Source organism: Dreissena polymorpha, chromosome 14, assembly GCF_020536995.1.
Source record: "Dreissena polymorpha isolate Duluth1 chromosome 14, UMN_Dpol_1.0, whole genome shotgun sequence".
Taxonomy (NCBI): domain Eukaryota; kingdom Metazoa; phylum Mollusca; class Bivalvia; order Myida; family Dreissenidae; genus Dreissena; species Dreissena polymorpha.
The window spans coordinates 61,616,373-61,637,256 of record NC_068368.1 but is presented as its reverse complement, the minus strand read 5'-3'; the positions used below and the strand labels follow the sequence as shown (position 1 = coordinate 61,637,256).

The 20,884-nt window shown below is 34.4% G+C and overlaps 1 long non-coding RNA gene across 15 annotated transcripts; it reads left to right on the top strand.

Annotated features, from left to right (window-relative positions):
• The first annotated feature begins 247 nt into the window (after positions 1-247).
• LOC127858879 (uncharacterized) lies at positions 248-18,696 on the top strand. 15 transcript variants are annotated; one of them, XR_008039157.1, is made up of 11 exons: positions 248-294; positions 1,558-1,677; positions 3,824-3,858; positions 4,004-4,100; positions 7,502-7,640; positions 9,145-9,225; positions 9,838-10,072; positions 12,244-12,322; positions 14,645-14,748; positions 16,052-16,129; positions 16,769-18,696. It is a non-coding gene; the product is annotated as an uncharacterized LOC127858879 (long non-coding RNA). The 15 variants fall into 15 exon arrangements; XR_008039155.1 differs by having other exon boundaries at positions 4,004-7,640; XR_008039154.1 differs by lacking the exon at positions 3,824-3,858 and having other exon boundaries at positions 3,969-7,640.
• The last annotated feature ends 2,188 nt before the right edge of the window (positions 18,697-20,884 follow it).

Here is a 20,884-nt window from a genome sequence, read left to right as displayed (position 1 = left end):
TGCACTCCGATATATGTATGTATGTATGTATGTATGTATGTATGTGTGTGTGTGTGTGGTAGTGACTTTGACATTTTGTTTTTTGGGGCTAAATTTGACATTTACTTTTTAAAAAATGTATTTTTACCATGGAATTGACTTGGCGGTTTTTATTCGCAATTGTGTGTTGTCGAACACTCTTGCGCGATGTTGCCATTTTCATGTCTCACACATTTTGCTCCAAAAATTGTGCGCATGCGCGTGTTTTCCAAAATGTCCTCTTAGACGTGATTCAGAATGGGAATTAAATATAAGGTATTTGTATGCTGAATACGTTAATTTTAAATGCGATATTAGGCGGTTAAATAATTAATGTTCTTCTTGTATGAAACAAAGCGCACGTTGGCTGTTAAACTGCTTCTTTACGGATATAAACAAATACGATTTGACTAATGAAGGTCATTCGTCCTTGCTTGTAAACAAATAAAAGATTTTCAAAGCTAACCTTTTAGGTGATGTGGAAATAAGCTCAACGGCACAGAAAAAATATCCAATAGTATCTGCGAAATACGATTTCATTGATTGTAGTTGTGTGAATCCAGTCATCGAAATTCGCACTAGTCCGACAGCAAGAAACTAGTATTTTTTCTTTCGGGCTTGTAGGAAAACCAATATTACAAGCCCGACGTGCTTGTACAATTCATTAAACAGAAAACGAGTTCCACTTTCATTTTCAATATTTGTAAACAAAGTTTTTAGCCTCTTAAATCAACAGCCGCTTATGTTTTAACACACTGCGCACACATGCTGGGCAATCAGCCGAAAATTGGATAACTGCGCATAAAGCGCATGGTTTTGTGATTCCCGGATTACTATTATATAAAATAAATGTTTTGCGTTGCGTTCGGGACACAGAGAGTAATGGCCGAACAGTTGTCATTTAAGTACGTCGTTGAGGAATGCGAATCTGAGGTAACTGTGATTGACGCATTTGTCAACTGGCTTTTTGTAGAATAACCTGGCACTTAATTGCTTATATACTTTCCGGTGGTTCAGGTTTGCTCTCTCTTTCACATGGATATATGGGACAACTTTCTGCTATTTTTTTACCTAAACCTTATGTATATATTTATAATTGTGATTTGATTGATATCCGTGTGTGAAATTAATTTCTACTTATTTCAGGATCCGAAAGAGGCTGGCTCAGATGACGAGGAAGCTAACTTGGATGAGGATGAAATTAATAAGAGATTTGTATTGTATTTTAAAGATTGAATAAATGAATGCTTCTTTGGATGTTTTATGTTATGTTTATCTGCATTTTTAACAAAAATGTTATGGCCAGTAAAATCTGACTCGGGCTTGTTCAAATTCCCATAGTTCTAGCCCGACTTGCTTGTAGATTTAAATCTCAATTTCAATGACTGTGAATCATAATCGGTAACTGGTCAGTTCGTACCTATTGTAAGTTCGTACCCTACAGCATTGTACATGTACATGTAGGTGCTGAACAAATTTGTTGCAGACCTAAAAGGCAAAATGTTTTGTGCAATAGGTAACTTTATAATTTTCCGTCAGGTTCTTCTACATCTTCCATGTGATGACATCATGTATGCAATGAGACCTCAAAGAAAGAATTTCAAGAGTTTTAGCTGATAAGTGGGACTGACCTGTTTCTAAAATTGGATGAAGAAAAAGGTATGTGCATCAATGAAGGGAAGCATTTAATTGTGTGCCAATTCATCATATAGATGAGTTGATTGTTATATAGACGAGTTGATTGTTATTGCTTACAATCAGTATTTTTCGCGCATGCGCAGTAACTTTTTGTCAAAAGCGCTGGTTACCGATATGGAGAATATATGCAGTTAGTCATGTTTTCATTAGAAAATAAGTAAAACTTCGAAAATTAATACTTCAACAGCATTTTTCCTCTATACTAAAGGTAGTACCATAAATCAGCACCATTCCCAATGCAACAATTGTTCCAAATTTCAAAATGAAAATTCCCAATTCAAATTTAAAAATTCCCAATTCGCAGGAAATAAATCAGCGATGTTTACTCTTTTGGTAACAATATACTAAAATATTTTGGAGTGCAATGCTATACTATCTAAAAACATGAACATCATTTATAAGAAGACACAATTCTCTGTAGTGGCACTTGCATTAGTATTAACTAAACTCTGAAAGTATTAATCATTTGTTTTTATGCATAAATTACTCATTTAGAACCCATTAATACATCAATATTTTGACTACCGTGCGAGTTGACTTAGCCTAGGTACGAATTAACTTCCGTGCGAGTTAACCAAAAACCATGCGAGTTGACTACTGTGCGAGTTGACTTAGGTACGAGTTGACTGTAAACCATTGGTTCCCATTGTCTGAATACTCCTGTACTTGATAAGGGGAACCTTAATCAAAACGCAACACATTTTCGCGAATTACCAGCAACGATGGTGTCGCATAATTCAGAAGGTTGTTGATTGCATTGTGAGTTAAATTTGCAAAGAAAGACAAGATTTTAATTTAAATGTACCGCTGGCCAACAATTTCAACTGGGTTTAATGATTTAAATGTATGCAGTTATAGTAATGTAATAGTATTATGTTGCAACTGTTTTGCAGAAAGAAAACTGATGTTTTGATCAAGTTGTAGATTGTGATATTTCAAATATTTTACTTTCTGATAAATTGAGCAAGCAGACCATGTTTGGATTCCTGTGTTCTCTGCAGTTCAAAGTTAAATTATTATCAAATCTGGTAATTCCTCTTGTAAGGTCTGTGCTACAGATTTTTTGCAAGACACATGTATGTGAAGTGCAATAGCTTGTATTCCAAATTGAAAATATTATGATATCTAGCAAAGTTTGGTTGAACTACAAATGTGATTTTAATTTGTTGCAGACATCACTTGGATGAATAATTTTGCTGTTATAAAACGTCTTGATTATTCAGTATATTAGTTTTATTACATGTATGCAATTCATGTCACATAACATGCACAATGCTTGATTTTTTAGATGTTTTTAAATGTCTATTAAAAATATATATTAGATACAATTCTGATATTAAAGGTGCTTATAATTGCTACATAGCAGCGTTTACTTTTGATTTCTCAATTCTAAGTATGAATTCAAATACAGGAATGTCATATTTAACTGGGTGGCAAATGCAAGTATTTTATGCTGGCCATATATTATTCTCCAATGATAAATATAAAATAAACCAGAAATCACACAGTTTTTTAAGTTTAGTATATGCGTTGTTTAGATTCGAGCATAATTAATAAACTTTCAAATTTTGATGAAAACAACACTAATTTTCCCAATTTGACCGGCACCAGTCCAAAAATGGTGACGAAAAACACTGCTTAAACACAATAAATGAATTTAGGAACTATATCACAACACACCAACATCGTGTTTGGAATAATTGAATTGTTATTTTTTGTAATAATTAGCCTAAATGATTGAGGTTCACCGTCCATTGTTCTTCAACTAGGAAGGTCTGTCAAATGTTTTGCAACAGAAATAAAAAGTTATAATCTATGTGAATATTAGAATCATTTTAATGAATTAAACTCGTTAGTTTAAATATAGATGTAGTTCAGTATTTATTTGTAATACACAAATGTAGGTGGTAAATTGAAGAGTCACAAATAATTCATAATATTAAAATAATTACATCAATATAAAACATTATTTTATCCTTCAATTGACAAATAAATAAATATATATAAATTGTGTTTTTGCGCATTGTAGTACTCATATATACATATGCAGCAATGATTTCATCATTTTAATATAACAATGATATGTTTTCAAGTTCTTTAATTATAGGAAGATGTGTGCATACACATTCCCACATTGAAAAGGTGGATATTTTTCTAAAATATGAAGGGACGTTAACAAGGAAGGAGATGATTGGGGATGATTTCATCATTTTAATATAACAATAATATGTTTTCATGTTCTTTAATTATAGGAAGATGTGTGCATGCACATTCCCACATTGAAAAGGGGGATATTTTTCTGAAATATGAAGGGACGTTAACAAGGAAGGAGATGATTGGGGATAACACGTGTTTGAATTCGGATTCAAGGGGGAAAAGTGTTGGTATGTATAAATCTTGAGCAGAAATACTGTGTTTTTCTGTACACCCCGTATGGACAACATGTTAAAATAATTGCTGAGTGTGAAACTTTAAATAAGGGCTGCAACAATATTCCAATATCTTCTTACATGTATATGTAATTGCAATATTCTTTTTCTGTAGTGTATTAATATATGTTATTCTGTCATAGAAATATACTAATTCGTATACCATACTGTAATAATCCATTATATATTACAACAAAATATTGTTATGTGATGGTAATTGTTACTTAAAAATGAGCTTTTATTACTATGGATAATTTTGATTTGCTGATTTTGCTTCAGAATTGAATATAATGACAAATATATATGTTTATTATATGCTCACAAACGAAGTTTAGGTGGGATATCAGGCCAGGGCTTAACACTAAGGCACGTTCGAACGACATTCACTGCCTGAACCTAGGTCCGGGCTAGCCAATGTCCCAGTAACATGCCTGACCGGTTGTGTGTATTTTGGGCGGGATTATGTGTTCTATATCAATAAACTGCGTTTTAAATAAGCAATTGAAAGATGCAAAAATCTTAATACAGTATGATCAGATGACAATTAAATCCGAGAGTGAAGTCGGAGACTACAAACAGATCGTAACTTGAAATAGATTTGGAACCCCCTGATTGCAATCAAAAAGAGGCCGACAATTCAGAAAATCCCCGGCGGTTTTCCTGGTAAAACACGTCAGTACCTATTTTTAAATGGAATTCCGCTAGATACGGTTTCGATTGGTTTCCTCGAAGTGACGTGATTTCTCGATAAAAATACGTTTTAAACTAAAAGCCGGGATCGCCCAGGATTGTCCGGGATCGATGAAGGTGTAAAACTCGACATTAACACAAATTTAATATAAAATTATTATTTATTTATCAGTTTTAAATAATTTTCATTTGTTTGATTGATGAGAAGTGTTATGACAATCTTTTTTTATACGCAATTCAATTAGTAAAATTAATATTAATGGCCGATCCCGGCTTTTAGTAGAGAGTTAACCTTGTACAATTGTTATTTGTTATTTTGCGACACCTAAGATTCACTTACCGTTTGTTGTCAGACGGCAACCGCGGCAATCTATGCAAAAAGGTTTTAACGTTAATGTTGTTGTTTAAGTTTGGCTTTACGGGTGGGGATGGGGGTTCCTCGGATAAGAAAAGAAAAGGGAAGGAGGAAAGTAAAAGAAAGTATGAGGAAAAAAACAACAAGGAAATTTCTCCCGAAATGGCGTGAAGATTACAAATAGATGTCTTAAGCAGATGGATATTGAATTCATTAGCATTAGAAAGGCAAGCTAATAAGAATGATTGAATCATAATTGCGCATCGCCACGCACAAGAAAATACAAGTTAACTGATAAATATAAAGGTTTTGATAATATTTTGGTCGGGGCACATGAAAGATTGGTCAGGGCTAGTAGGTTCTGCATTTACTAGCCCGAATGGGCTAGTTGAAAAAAAGTTAGTGTTAAGCCCTGCAAGGCATTTCAGACGCTTTAAGCATCAGGGAACCCTTGGGCCCTAATCTTTAATTAATTAAAGCATTAACTATGCTCTCCAACTTTTGTTGCTGTGATTCTTCAACATGTATTTAAAGTCATAGACACCGTGAAATAAAAAAGTTCAACAGCTTTTCAAAGAATGTTAAGTTTTAGTTTATTTGTTCAATAATTGCACGTATTGTCTTACTTACTGTAAGATTTGATTGAGTACTGAAAATTGAAAAAGTTCAAAGGTTTATATATTGTTTAAATATATATATAAGCCAATTTCATGACTTACATAGTGTGTGTGCCACTGTAGTGACTTGCATAGTTTGCATGTCAATGTAGTAACTTCTATAGTTTTATGGCAGTGTAGTGACTTGCCTAGTGTCATGCCAATTACATGACGTGCATAGTGTATATGCAACTTTAGTGACGTGCGTAGTTTTTATGCCAATGTTAATACTTCCATAGTTTTATGCCAGTGTTGTGACTTGCCTAGTGTGTATGCCAATTAATGACTTACATAGTGTGTCTGCCACTGTAGTGACTTGCATAGTATTTATGCCATTGTAGTAACTTCCATAGCTTTATGCCAGTGTAGTGACTTGCCTAGTGTGTATGCCAATTTCATGACTTACATAGTATGTGTGCCACTGTAGTGACTTGAATAGTTTGTTTGCCAATTTAGTAACTTCCATACATTTTATGCCAGTGTAGTGACTTGCCTATTGTGCATGCAAATTTCATGAATGACATAGTATGTGCGCCACTGTAGTGACTTGCATAGTTTGTATGCCAATCAAGTAACTTTAGTGACTTGCATAGTTTTTATGTCCATTTTTTTCTTTCATAGTTTCATGTCAGTATAGTAACTTGCCTAGTGTGTATGCCAATTTCAGGAATTATATATGAGTGTGTGACAATGTAGTGACTTGCATAGTTTGTATGCCAATGAAGTACATGTAACTAGTTTAGTTTGTATGCCAGTGTAGTAACTTGCCTAGTGTGTATGCCAATTTCATGACTTATATAGAGTGTGTGCCACTGTAGTGGCTTGCATAGTTTGTATGCCAATGAAGTACATGTAACAAATTTAGTTTGTATGCCAGTGTAGTGACTTGCCTAGTGTGTATGCCAATTTCCTGACTTACATAGTGTGTGTGCCACTGTAGTGGATTGCTTAGTTTGTATGCCAATGAAGTAACTAACTGAGTTTGTATGCCAGTGTAGTGTCTCGCCTAGTGTGTATGCCAATTTCATGAATTACATACTTTGTGTGCCACTGAAGTGACTTGCATTGTTTGTATTCTTAACCCTACTTTTGTATATGTAGTAATTCCATAGTTTTTTATGCCAGTGTAGTGCAGTCAAATCCAAACTAGGCATATTTTTACAGGTGAGGACAGTAGGTCCTGTAAAATGGGAAAAAATAAAGGACCTTCGGTTTTTTACAGGACCTACCGGCTACAGAATATAAAGTAAAATAACTTCATTGCTGGGATCAAGGTGTTTATGATATAAGAACATTTGCCAAAACGAAAGTAGCCGATACTTGTTTACCTAAGCTACGCTTAGAGCGCATGTCAGATAGGAGTCTGGTCAATACGGCCTTAACAGACGACGGCCTCGATAAATGACAACCAGCTTTTTTGCACGCATAGACATTGACAGCCAAGATAATAACGGTTCGAATGACAATGATCATTATTATACATTACTATTGCTATAACAATCACACATATTGATACCTGTATCATTTAATCAGGCTTTCTACTGGTCCCTACTTTTCCCTACTTTTTTCAAAAATCGCCCTATTATCCCTACTTTTTCATTTTGCAAGTAAATTAAATAAAATGTGAAATGAAGGCTTTCATGTTTCTTCTTTAGATATTTTCAGAATTTCCATCCATTATGAATCTTTTGTAATGAGTACAGTTCAGATGTGTTTGGAGGATCACCTTGTGATGTCCATCCTTGAAAGCACCATGGTTCCTTGGCTAGTCAGTACAGACATACTGGTTTTTAGGTAAGATAATATCTTTTTACACTGCGAAAATACATGTATGTTCTATTTAATCATTACATATGTGCTTCTTGAAGTAGAGGTGACAGATATGCACGCTTCATCTAGACTTTATACTGCTAAGTTTCTTTTTTCCCCAAATAATGCCACTAACTCAGGGAACCCACCAATGCCATGCTGTGTTTTAAACCTTATGGGTTAAATTCCTGTCATATATATCATAAATAATTTTGTATGACCCCACAAAAAAGGGAGGGGTGATTTGCCATTGTTTGTCTGGCTGTGGATAGCCCGAAGTTTGTGTCGTGCAGAACTCAAAGGTATAGCTAGAGCCATCTTTCTGTAAATAATTCTCAGCATGTGAATCTGTATACCTGAGTATTTTGATGCAAGTGTATCAGATATTTATGGATTAATGGCCCCTGATTTAGCAAACGATAGGAATCTTTGTGACAGAGCCAAATTATGGGGGCATCTGTGTCCTATGGACACACATCTACTTTAAATTGATTAGAATTTGATTTATCACCGTGGCATTTGTAGTTTGATATAAGACACTGCATTGACCAACTGCTTTGACCAGCCTTGATTTGCTTTGTGTCAATACTATGTTGCAGCAGTGACATACTAACAACTTAGATCCATACAATGTCCATTTTAATACTATAACTTAAGTCAGTTTCACTAACATAAAAATTACTCATAACCACTCTTAATCATTCAATTTGTATATGCATTTGCATTAAATGGTTGACATTTGTGCTTACTAAATTCTTTAACACATTCATTGTCAATATTGGCCATATTTTGGTTTTGAAAAATGAAATCGTAATAATAATGGATTATTGGGTAAAGGATAGAATTGGAACATGCAAATATCTATTTATATAATATGTTTTTACATTGTACAGTATACCAAAAATGTGAATCTCTTAAAATTTTCTCTTTTTTAGACCTCAATTTAATTTTTGTGCTCTGAGAATAGCAGTAATTTGTCCCTCAAAATGTCTAGAATTCGTTTACGGTCGGGGGCTTCGCCGCCCCTTGCCCCTCTACAAGGGCCTTGCCCTGGACCCACAAGGGGGCCTAGGTGACCACCTTGATCCCCGGCCTAATCAGTTACTATTCCACAAAATCCTTTGCAATCATAATAACAACCCTGTATGGTTTGAAACTAATTTTGCTTAACCCTTTACTCCATGTATACTCATTTTAACACCTTGAGAAACGGAATAGACCTTGGTCTATGTTTGCTTATACACTTATAATAAAAATATAAAATTCTTCACTATTGCCTGTGGTGAGAAAATTCTTTGTTTTAGTTCTAGTGCAAGAATACTTATATATTCATAGTGGGTAAGTTTGGTACATGTTCATGGAGGAAAGGGGTAAGACTTAGTGCTTTTGTACTTTGCTTTATAAGATTAACAGTGTATGTTTTGAATGTCATGTTCATTATTGTATTCCATTATGTAAATTGATGTTAAATGAGAAATACTACTTTCAGGTGCCTGTATTTCAAGGATGGGTAGAACAAGGCATTCTTACAGCATCAGATGGACTCTAAGGATAGCCCTACTTTTTAACAGTAAAAATCCCTACTTTGCACTACTTTTTGCTAAAATCTTGCCCTACTTTTGCCCTATTTTTTTGTGGAGAGGCAGTAGAAAGCCTGTTTAATAATCAGATTTATGATTATCTTGTTAAGCAACTAGGCTGCCATGGATTTGGACCGTCCTGACCAACATTTGTAAGATGCACAAAAATGGACCAATCAGGTGCCCTCTGAAAATTCCATCAGCAGAAAGAGAATTGGCACGGAAAAGCACGTGTATAAAGACGCTATCGCTATTTTTGCAATTCAGAAAACTTTCAGAGTAAACAAACCTATATAAACCAACGAATTCGTTCTCTTTTCTTACGAACAATCGGTTCTGTAAATTTGACCAACATGCCAGACCTTACACAATTTTACATGGCATGTCCGTCGAACTGGCCATGTTTGGCTGAGACTGGTAGTGACATGCATAGTGTGTTTTCCAATTTAATGACTTATATAGTGTATGTGCCACTGTAGTGACTTGCATATAAATATTAAATATTATATATATATTTTACATACTATATGGTTCAATATTTTTATATTGATTTACTTTAACAAATCTTTATCAGTTTTATTGTTTATTTCTCTTTCAATTAGGTTTGATGGAGCTACAGAACTTGGCAGTTTTGGAAGACTTGTAAATGACTCCACCAACCCCAATTGCAAAGTGCAGTGCTTTGAGGAGGAGGGTCTACCCAGCTTGTTTTTCGTTTCCCTCCCTGCCATTCTGCCACTGGTCAGACGCTACAGGTGACTGTGCCAGCATCATCTCTAGTGCAGAGAAGAAGTTGTGTATAATTATGGTGCAGGACCATATCCATGGGGGAAAAAGGTACTTATTAACAGCGATTGTTTTCCTTCTTTATAAAGTACCGGTAAACGGCACTTTCCCAATTACGAAAAAACTACAAATTTCCCATTTGCTGGCCAAAAAATTCCCCATTTTTTTTAATTTTTTTTTTTGAAAATGCAAGATTTTGTTAGTTTCCCTGTGCAGCTCTATGGTTTGAACCTAGGTAAATATAATATTGACAGCTTGAAAACACTTAGAATCAATTTTGAAGTATTTGGGAGCATAAAATCAAATACAACAATTTCCCAATTTGAGGGTTTCACGACTCCATTTTTCCCAATTTTCAGGTTTTCACGACTCAATTTTTCTCAATTGGACCAGTACGGGTACTTTTCCCAATTGGACAAAAAAAATCGCTGATTAATAAAGAAATGTTTCCTCTAAATGGACCTTTAAACACCCCCACTACTAGATGATCCGTCTGGCCCGAAATTTGGCCGTCCTCTAACTGCCTGATGAATTGCCTTTGGCCTGTTTCTACTGCCTTCATGGGTCCGATGGTCGGACCCTTTCCCCATGCCAAATATGCATAGTTTCTCTCAATTCTTACCCCAAAAAGTGAAGCACGAAAACAGTCTATTAGTGACAGTGTTGTTTGCACACAGCCTGTGTTGTTTTTAGCACTTGGCAGTATACAGTATATAAATCGTTAAATTTTGCAACTGGTCATTCTGTCTCTGTACACGAAATACATCGCAAGAATGGCTACCAGCAATACTGTCACACACAAACGTAAATAATTCTCGATTACTGAAAAGATTGAGATAATAGACAAGAACTGGAGAAGATAGCAACAGTTTTCCATTGGTAAATTGATACTGTTTGATAGGAAAGAATGGGTACATAACATGATTTCATTTATTTTGGCAGTCATTTCAGGTATCATCTTATAGTTTTATATTACAGCAATAGATATACCCTGTTGAAGGTTTTATAGAGATGCCACTTAAGCAAAACTACATAGGTAAAATATTGATTATCTAAAACTGAACTAACAACAATACATTGAAGTTATAATGTGATCAAAGACTTCTAGTCATTTTGTGAGAAGAAAATTTGAAGTTGTTGTGTCATATTTGCGGCTATGTTTCATATATTGATAGGTAGCAAACAAAGTTAAGTCATTAAAAGTAACAGTTTTATTTATACAGAGTTTTTTATGCCCCTGACATCTTGATGTAGGACACATATACATGTAATGATTGTCTTGGCCATCGGTTAATCTGTCCATAGGATGGTCTAGTGCAGGGATTGACCTTTCCTGTTAGGAGGGGATGGTCCACAGGACTGGCTACCTTTAAAGCCTACTTGTCTGATACTGAATATACTGGTCCCGATAATAAAAAAACACCAATTTGCATTATCCCATAGTGCATACAATAGCATAAAAACCAAAATGATTATCAAAATTGAAATTGGCAAATAATAAAGCACATAACAATATTTTCAATGTATAATATAACATATTTGGCTTAAAATATTATAAAACATTGTTGCTTAAATAAAGATGAAATATAGAATACTGAACTTGACTGAAATTTGACATGATGATTTTTTGTGTGCTGGGCAATCAATACCCAATTAGAGCAATTTAATTATTTATCGATATTTGATTTCCATTTCTTTATGTTTTGCAATAATTCCTAAAATGTGGAAATCTTTACTTGAATTTTGCTTACTTTGATTGTGTTTTTTTATTGGGATTACTTTAAACTGACTGTTGTAGAAAAAAAAAATTGCTGAGTTGAAAAGTTGTTCAACTATTATTGTGTCTGGAGAAATACTAATGATATCCAATTTTAGTCAAAGAATGGCCTAATGACCCATATCAGCCAACCTCACTTTGGCCTTGACATAGTTTGCACTTAAAATATAAGAAATTGGTCATCCAGCACAACCAATAAGCATGTGTGGGCAGTGAACGCAGCATCTTGTTTTAAAAGGAAATAAAAATATGCCTAATGTGTAATTTGTGCTAAACTAAATAGTACATGTACAAAAACATTACTGGGATTATAAATATATATTAAAAAATAGCCTATGCCTTCCAACACAGCTTGTCAGGGCATAATATAAAACAGTAAATCTATAAATGAAATGTTGCTATTTAGTTTTGAAATCCAAACAGTATTGTTATGTTTAAACTGCAGTTCTAAAAGCTGTGACGTTATAGTATCCAAGCCAGTCGTGAGACCAGTCCATTGCCTACTTGAAGTTAACAACAGAAATGTAAGTATTTAAAACCGGTAGATTATATATCAGGGAACTGTGTAGTATGACAAATGTTGCATTTAGCTACAGAACTGTGTTTTTGAGCAAGCAATCAATTCTATTCTCCTAAAACTCTTTTTTTTTAATTGATATCAAAAATTACCAATTAGGTTAAGCAGTTTGATCTGTAATAATTGACAAAATCCTGTCTGTATCAATCTTCAAATCATTTTTACTGTCTTGCAACAAATAAGAGCACAGCAAATATGAGTGCAAGAAAATGAAAAGCTGTCTCAATAAAGATAACTAACAATAAAGAGCTTGAAACTAGATTTTAAGCTCTTTGCAACATTGTTCAGGAAGTCGATAATGTGATTGGTAATTTACTAAGATATTTCAATAGAATTAGTTATTCCCAATAAAAACGTCAGTATGAAAGTAACATGTGATTTGTAATTAACTTAGATATTTCAATAGAATTTTATATTTCTAATATAATACTCATTATGAAAGTAACATATATGATATGAAATTTACTAAGATATTTCAATAGAATTAGTTATTTCCAAAATAATAGTATGAAAGAAACATACAAGGAACTTACAGTATAGTAAGTTTTCAGACCCCTCTACATTTTCGGATAATAATATTTTCCATGGACAGGAAAAGAAACAGTTTTTCCCGTTCTAATTCATAGCGATAAAACCTGTTGGCATTATTTAAAAGACAGTGTAAACTAAACTAAACTAAACATATCTGGTTATTAAATAAAGTATGTACATTTGATATTTCCTATCAGTTATTTGCAAAATAATCAGATTAACATGACAATAAAACTTGAAAGCAGACATGAAAGCATTAAATGAGGAAGAAAATGCTTCCATGCACAATAAATAAACAAGCACTGATGTCGATTTCTTCCATCGTTTATTAGGGTTATGTACTTTAAACCAACTGTCAATTTAACTTGTATGTTTAGATGAAAACATATCGTTGCTTTAAAACAAGCTTATTGTGCATTTGAAAGCAATAATTGAACTTGTATTCAATTTTAAATTGAAATATGTTTATTAACTTTATTTAGTTAATTTATTTATGCCACTGTATCTGATATAAAACTCTACCCACTCTGAGGTAGCGTTCCCCTCTCATCATTCTGTTTATACAAGAAATGCAGTTATAAGGTTAGTACTCAATTCTAATTTGATAATCACTTTAAAAAAATCAAATCATTGGCATAAAACTTCCTGAAATATTAGATTGTTGTTTTATATTAACTTAGTCTTTAAATAAAGTGTTATACTTAATTGACCTAAAATGCTCTGTATTTGTAGTATTTGCTACTAGTAATTCTTATCTACTGGTTTCATTTTCTGTCCTTTTGGGGGACCTTTTAACTTGCTTTCTTCATGAAATTACATTGTTATATTTATCAATGCTTAAATGTTATGGTGGCTCCCAAAGTGATAACTCATGACAATGTAGGCTCTAGTGGCTTGAGTGTTTGTACACACACTCTACATGCAAGTCACTACACAGTACTCACTCTGCAAGTCAGTACACACTATGCAAGTCACTACACAGTACTCGCTATGCAACAAGTCAGTACACACTATGCAAGTCACTACACAGTACTCGCTATGCAACAAGTCAGTACACACTATGCAAGTCACTACACAGTACTCGCTATGCAACAAGTCAGTACACACTATGCAAGTCACTACACAGTACTCGCTATGCAACAAGTCAGTACACACTATGCAAGTCACTACACAGTACTCGCTATGCAACAAGCCAGTACACACTATGCAAGTCACTACACAGTACTCGCTATGCAACAAGCCAGTACACACTATGCAAGTCACTACACAGTACTCGCTATGCAACAAGCCAGTACACACTATGCAAGTCACTACACAGTACTCGCTATGCAACAAGCCAGTACACACAATACAAGTCACTACACAGTACTTACTATGCAAGCCAGTACACACTATTCAAGTCATTACATAGTACTCACTATGCAACAAGCCAGTACACACTATACAAGTCACTACACAGTACATGTACACACTATGCAAGCCAGTACACACTATGCAAGTCACTACACAGTACTCACTATGCAACAAGCCAGTACACACTATACAAGTCACTACACAGTACTCACTATGCAACAAGCCAGTACACACTATACAAGTCACTACACAGTACTCACTATGCAAGCTATTACAGCATAATGAATTAATTGTACATCTATACAATTTTCAAGCTCTTCATTAAGTTCATGAGTATTTATTTGTATTTTTTATGTGTTTTAATAATGATTGTTTAAACCTTGAGGACAAGTTTGCTTTATACACTGATGTTTGAGCTTGGGAAAAGCCACTTGACTCCAATACGCAGCTCAGGCAGTCTGCAATACTCAAAGAAGTGAGGACTTTGAGGTATATAGAGAATACTAGGTCGGTGCCAAATAAAGCAAAGTTTATTTTGTGAGGCTTAGAAAATCTGAACCACGAGCCTTGGCGAGTGGTTCAGATTTTCGTGCTGAGCAAAATGAACTTTGCTTTATTCGGCACCGACCTAGTATTCGATTTATCCCATCAATTTTATTAGTTGTAAATTATTTCTTTAAAAATAGAATAGGAAAATCGAACTACATGGAAAATCCCAAAGTTATTTTAAGCAAACATTGTTTTATTATTTTAATCGTTCCGAGCCTAACACATTACAAAAAGATCAGTAACTAACCTGTTTTTCTGTTTATCATACCTCTACGTCCCCAATTTTCAGATTTTCGTGCTGAGCAAAATGAACTTTGCTTTATTCGGCACCGACCTAGTATTCGATTTATCCCATCAATTTTATTAGTTGTAAATTATTTCTTTAAAAATAGAATAGGAAAATCGAACTACATGGAAAATCCCAAAGTTATTTTAAGCAAACATTGTTTTATTATTTTAATCGTTCCGAGCCTAACACATTACAAAAAGATCAGTTACTAACCTGTTTTTCTGTTTATCATACCTCTACGTCCCCAATTTTAAAGAAATAATGAAAAAAAAACACTAAACAACTGCAGCTTTAGCGTGAAAGAACCGGGAAAGAACATGCATTGTGTCGTATGATGTGTTAATAATGTCGTCACGAGTATGCGCACTTAATATTTGTAAATAATGTTTTTTTGCTTTTTGAGTTGCATTATTATTAGCGCTATGATTGTAGCAATTTTATAGATAATTTGATAGAAAATGACTGTTCCATAACACTATTTAGTGTCTGTTCATGTCAATCTAGTCAATTAAATTTCATAGTTTTGTGTTTAAATTATTGGAGATTATATAATGCATGTTATATCAATTAAAAAGTGGTATCTCTTACAGTACAAGTAATCCAACTATTTTTCTCGTAAAGTGTAACAACTCTGTTTGTATATGAATATTGAAAAGTCACTATAGATCTAAACATTTTATGCGGCACAAACTTAGTGTAATGTTGAGTTATTTCTGTTATTCCGTAGTGTAAGAAACATACAATTGTAGATCTATATCATTGGCAGTAATTTAAATATTTGTTTTGCTTTATTTGTTGCAGTTTCTTACCGATGCAACTGTACCAACACATGTAAATAAATTTGCAACACGCTGCTAGGTTATCTGTTGTGATTTTCATGTGATTGAACAATAATCAATTAACATAAAAAAGGCATTTAATTGTTTCTATAACAAAAATGTGTTGTGTAAAAAGGTCAGTTGCCCTGGAGATGGAAACCTCTGACCCACACGAGATCCTGATCCAGAGCAGATCTAAAGGGGAGCCCTTATGGTACATGTCATTAATAAAGTGACATCTGCCTTAAAAGCAGATGAAGAATGAATTTTGTTTAAAAGAGCTTCAAAACATGTATTTACACATTTATGTATCAAGACTAATGGAAATTGTTAATGTAGTTGACAGAAATTATTGTAGGCAATATTGCTGTTACTGGAAAAATCCTTACAGTGTAAGCAAACACACCTTTCCATATGGAGAGGAAATCCAGGTTCAAATCTTGGTGGGGATCCCTTATAAGCAGCAATTCACATAATGTACATATAAATTATACAAAGAATAGTATGTGTTGTCATAGTGTATGATATTTAATATTCATATTAAAATAGATATGAAGTTTTTAATGATTTTCTCTTTCACACACATACGCAATATTTTTATGTATTTTTACTTGATGTGATTTATCATTAGTATAAGGACACTATCATTTGCTTCACGCTACAAAAACGGCCTATCACTCTGTCCTGGCAATTAATTATAATTATTACCCTTTTTTACTTTAAAAAGAAAAGGGTTTGTTTTCAACAAGTGTGCATCTTTGTTTCTACTACATAATCTGATATTCATATCTTCAGAATCTTAATATAAGGCAATTACAGAAAAAATGTGATTTTCATGAAGTATTTGTGTCAGTTTTCATGTGCAGTGCTCTTGGAAAGTGCAGCGAGTTGACCTTTCTGGAACAGGTGCTCACCCTTCAGTTGGCTCAATTGGTAGAGCCAAAGTCACTGCCAGGGCTCATGAAAAGGACAGACGCCCTGGAGATGGGAACCACTGACTCACATGATCAGTTTCCCATCTTGAGCAGCACTAAAGGCAACCTCATTAAAGCCTACTTTCTGAAATACATCAGTGTGCAGAGCTTATACGTCAAGTTGAAGACTTACTATTCATCTCATGGACAGTGATAAAATATTGAAACAAAACCGTATTATGACTGAAAAATCTAAACAAAAACAAAATATGTTGTTGCCTTATACCAGTGTCATGGCACACTGGTCGCTTTACTATATGCTGCAATAAATTGCTTCTTTTTAAGGATGAGGCTTTGTTGACTGCTTTAATAAATATATAATGTAAAATTACCTGCTCAACTATGAAATTATGTGAATTAAATATTGTGTACAACTACTGTTGGCCTCATTAAAAAACTCAATATGAAGCTTCATTTCTAAATATTTTCGCAAAAATTATGTCCCGGTTCTAATCAGTGACTTCTTTGATTAGCTAATGTTTAACGTCTGTTCAGTTTAGTTGCTTTTTTGATCAAGTAAGTTATTTAGCAAATACTGTTCTACTCATTTTGCTTAGAATAAAGTTACTGTTAAAAATGAATCAGATATCTTAGATGAACAATGTCTTATGTTGTTTTTTTTTAATTAAAATCTCTTGTCATAAGTATAGTTTTCAAAATTTCATATGTATTGCGCACAATGTTTGTTCATTCGAATTCAAGTGATTCAACAGTATATAAATTAATATTTAATAAAAACAGCTTTAGTTGAATATTTATGCCGCCCTTCGAAGAAGAGGGGGTATATTGCTTTGCTCATGTCGGTAGGTCTGTCGGTCCGTCCACCAGGTGGTTGTCAGACGATAATTCAAGAACGCTTGGGCCTAGGATCAAGAAACTTCATAGGTACATTGATCATGACTCGCAGATGACCCCTAGCGATTTTGAGGTCACTAGGTCAAAGGTCAAGGTCACTTTGACCAGAAATAGTAAAATGGTTTTTGAATGATAACTCAAGAACGCATACGCCTAGGATCATGAAACTTTATGGGTAGATTGATCATGACTTGCAGATGACCCCTATTGATTTTGAGGTCACTAGATCAAAGGTCAAGGTCACGGTGACCCGAAATAGTAAAATGGTTTCCGGATGATAACTCAAGAACGCATACGCCTAGGATCATGAAACTTCATGGGTAGATTGATCATGACTCGCAGATGACCCCTATTGATTTTGAGGTCACTAGGTCAAAGGTCAAGGTCACGGTGACCCGAAATAGTAAAATGGTTTTCGGATGATAACTCAAGAACGCATACGCCTAGGATCATGAAACTTCATAGGTAGATTGATCATGACTTGCAGATGACCCCTATTGATTTTGAGGTCACAAGGTCAAAGGTCAAGGTCACGGTGACCCGAAATAGTAAAATGATTTTCGGATGATAACTCAAAAACGCTTTTGCCTAGGATCATGACACTTCATAGGTACATTGATCGTGACTCGCAGATGACCCCTATTGATTTTCAGGTCACTAGGTCAAAGGTCAAGGTCACAGTGACAAAAATCGTATTCACACAATGGCTGCCACTACAACGGACAGCCCATATGGGGGACATGCATGTTTTACAAACAGCCCTTGTTATTGATGTTTTGGCTATTCGGCCTTTTTTACACTTACACATTATTTCTATACAATTGCTTATAGAATTGAATTACAGATTGATATTATTTGACTAATTTTACAATTATTGCATTCTACTGATTAATATACACAATCGAATAATTTACATGTAACTGAAAATCAAGAATAAATACAGTTACTAATTGTTACGAGTTATTACGGATTAAGTTCATATTGTATATTTATGTACATATATATCTTGTATAGTTGGTTGCTCATTCGACGATGCAGCCTGTTAAGCTTATAAAAGAAGGTCACTCGCTGAATGCCAGATATTTCCAAATCTATCATTTACATTTGATTGACTGCATATCTTAAATATAATTAACGGGTACTTCAAATATAGAAACGTTTTAAAAAATAAAATGGGTATCGTAAGGAAAAAATAATCATAAGGTCCGTTTTGCGATAGATGTCTGCAGTCGAACTTGAATTTTATTATTATAATAACCGTGTAAATAAAAACTAAACTTAAATAGTGTCATTAACGATAATCGAGTTTTTTCTCTCTATATATATTTCATTCAAAACCATGTACTACTGTAAATGATGTACTGTGCACTCGAAGTGTCACATTAACAATTATTTACAATTATGAAGTAAAATATTTCGTTTATAAAATCGTACCCTTTGTGATAAGCAATCATGTTATAAATACTTTAAAAGCTTAAGTAAAAATTAACGAATAAACAGACACCTGTTCTCATTGATCAGCTATCGCGTGTGCATCTAATAGCTATTGCATGCGCACGTTATCACTCTTACGTGCACACGTAATAGCTATCGCATGCGCACGTATTAGCTATATCATTCTCACATAGAAACTATAGCATACTCTCGTAATTTTATTGCGAACATGATCAGCAATATCGCCTGCGTATGTAATACTATCAAGAGCGCACGTTATAATAGTGTAAAGCACATAATAACTTTAGTGTGTGCACGTGATAACTATCGCGAACTCGCGTATTTACTATCACTAATGAAATAGCTCTCTTAATATCGCTGAACCATTACAACCCAGTTTCAGCATATCGGTCCTGTATGGCGCACTCACGACCTCCAAGATATACACAGAACGCAAAGGTGCTCGTTATGCAGTCGCCGGCAACGTTTTGCGCAGTGACTAGGCATAATACGCCATGTCGCCGCGATTACTTTGACCTTATATCAAATAGGGTCGCCTTTCAAATACATTGAGTATGACGTCTGCAAGAGGCACTGAAGAGAGTGCGCATGGAACGCCGTAGAAACACATCTTTGGCATCGTTATCTCTGCAGGCGCTGTATAGACGCGCTAGAAAACCCTTAGGGTCGGAGCCATCGGCGTGTTGTGTTAGCGTCCTTCAAACCTGCTTATACGCCAATAAGATGTCAGAAAGCAGCCACTAAACCAACATACATATGGATATATTAAGCGTCTGTTAAAAGCTTGCTTATCAACATTGCAAATGCATATGTATATTTATATGTTTTAACTTAAGACATTTTTAAATACATGTAGACATGTCGACCTGTCATACGCTGTCATTAGTGACAGGTCGCATTGTCCTCAGTGATGGGTCACAGTGTCCTCTGTAATCGGTTGCCAAAAAATAAAAATAAGCTTTTCTTGGGTCCTGCGTCCCTTTTCACAAACAGTTAGTCTGAATCCGATACTTAAATACGAGTAACTAAAATGTGAGACATCTTCAGCTAGAAAATTGTTTTACTCTACCAGGTCATCTTAGTGTTGTCAACACTATGATTTATTTGATGTTTTTTGACAATAATATAACTTTATATACGCTATATAATTCCTTTGAGTCTTAAATAAAAATCTGTATCTTTATGAAAATGATGAAGTTGTGAAATAGTACGTGATTTTAAATCATATTGCCCTCAGATAGTGCATTATATGCGGAAAAGGTACGGCGTCTGCGCAAGGCGGCCCCAGTGGTATTCGTCACTGCTGTAAGTTTAAAGGAACTCATAGCAAGCAGATTACTTCACAGCTCTTGTCAATTTGTGTATGCATTTAATAGCGGTGGGTAATTATTATTAATTATTGCGCACGTTATCACTCTTGCGTGCACATGTAATAGCTATCGCATCCGCACGTTATAGCTATATCGGTCTCACATAGTAACTAACGCGTGCGCTCGTAATTTTATTGCGAACATTATTAATACTATCGCCTACGTATGTTATATACACACTATGTAAGTCATGAAATTCATACTGCAAGTCACTATACTGGCATAAAACTTTAAAGTTACTAAATTTGCATAAAACTTTGCAAGTCACTACAGTGGCGCACACACACTATTTAAGTCATGAAATTGGCGTGCAGT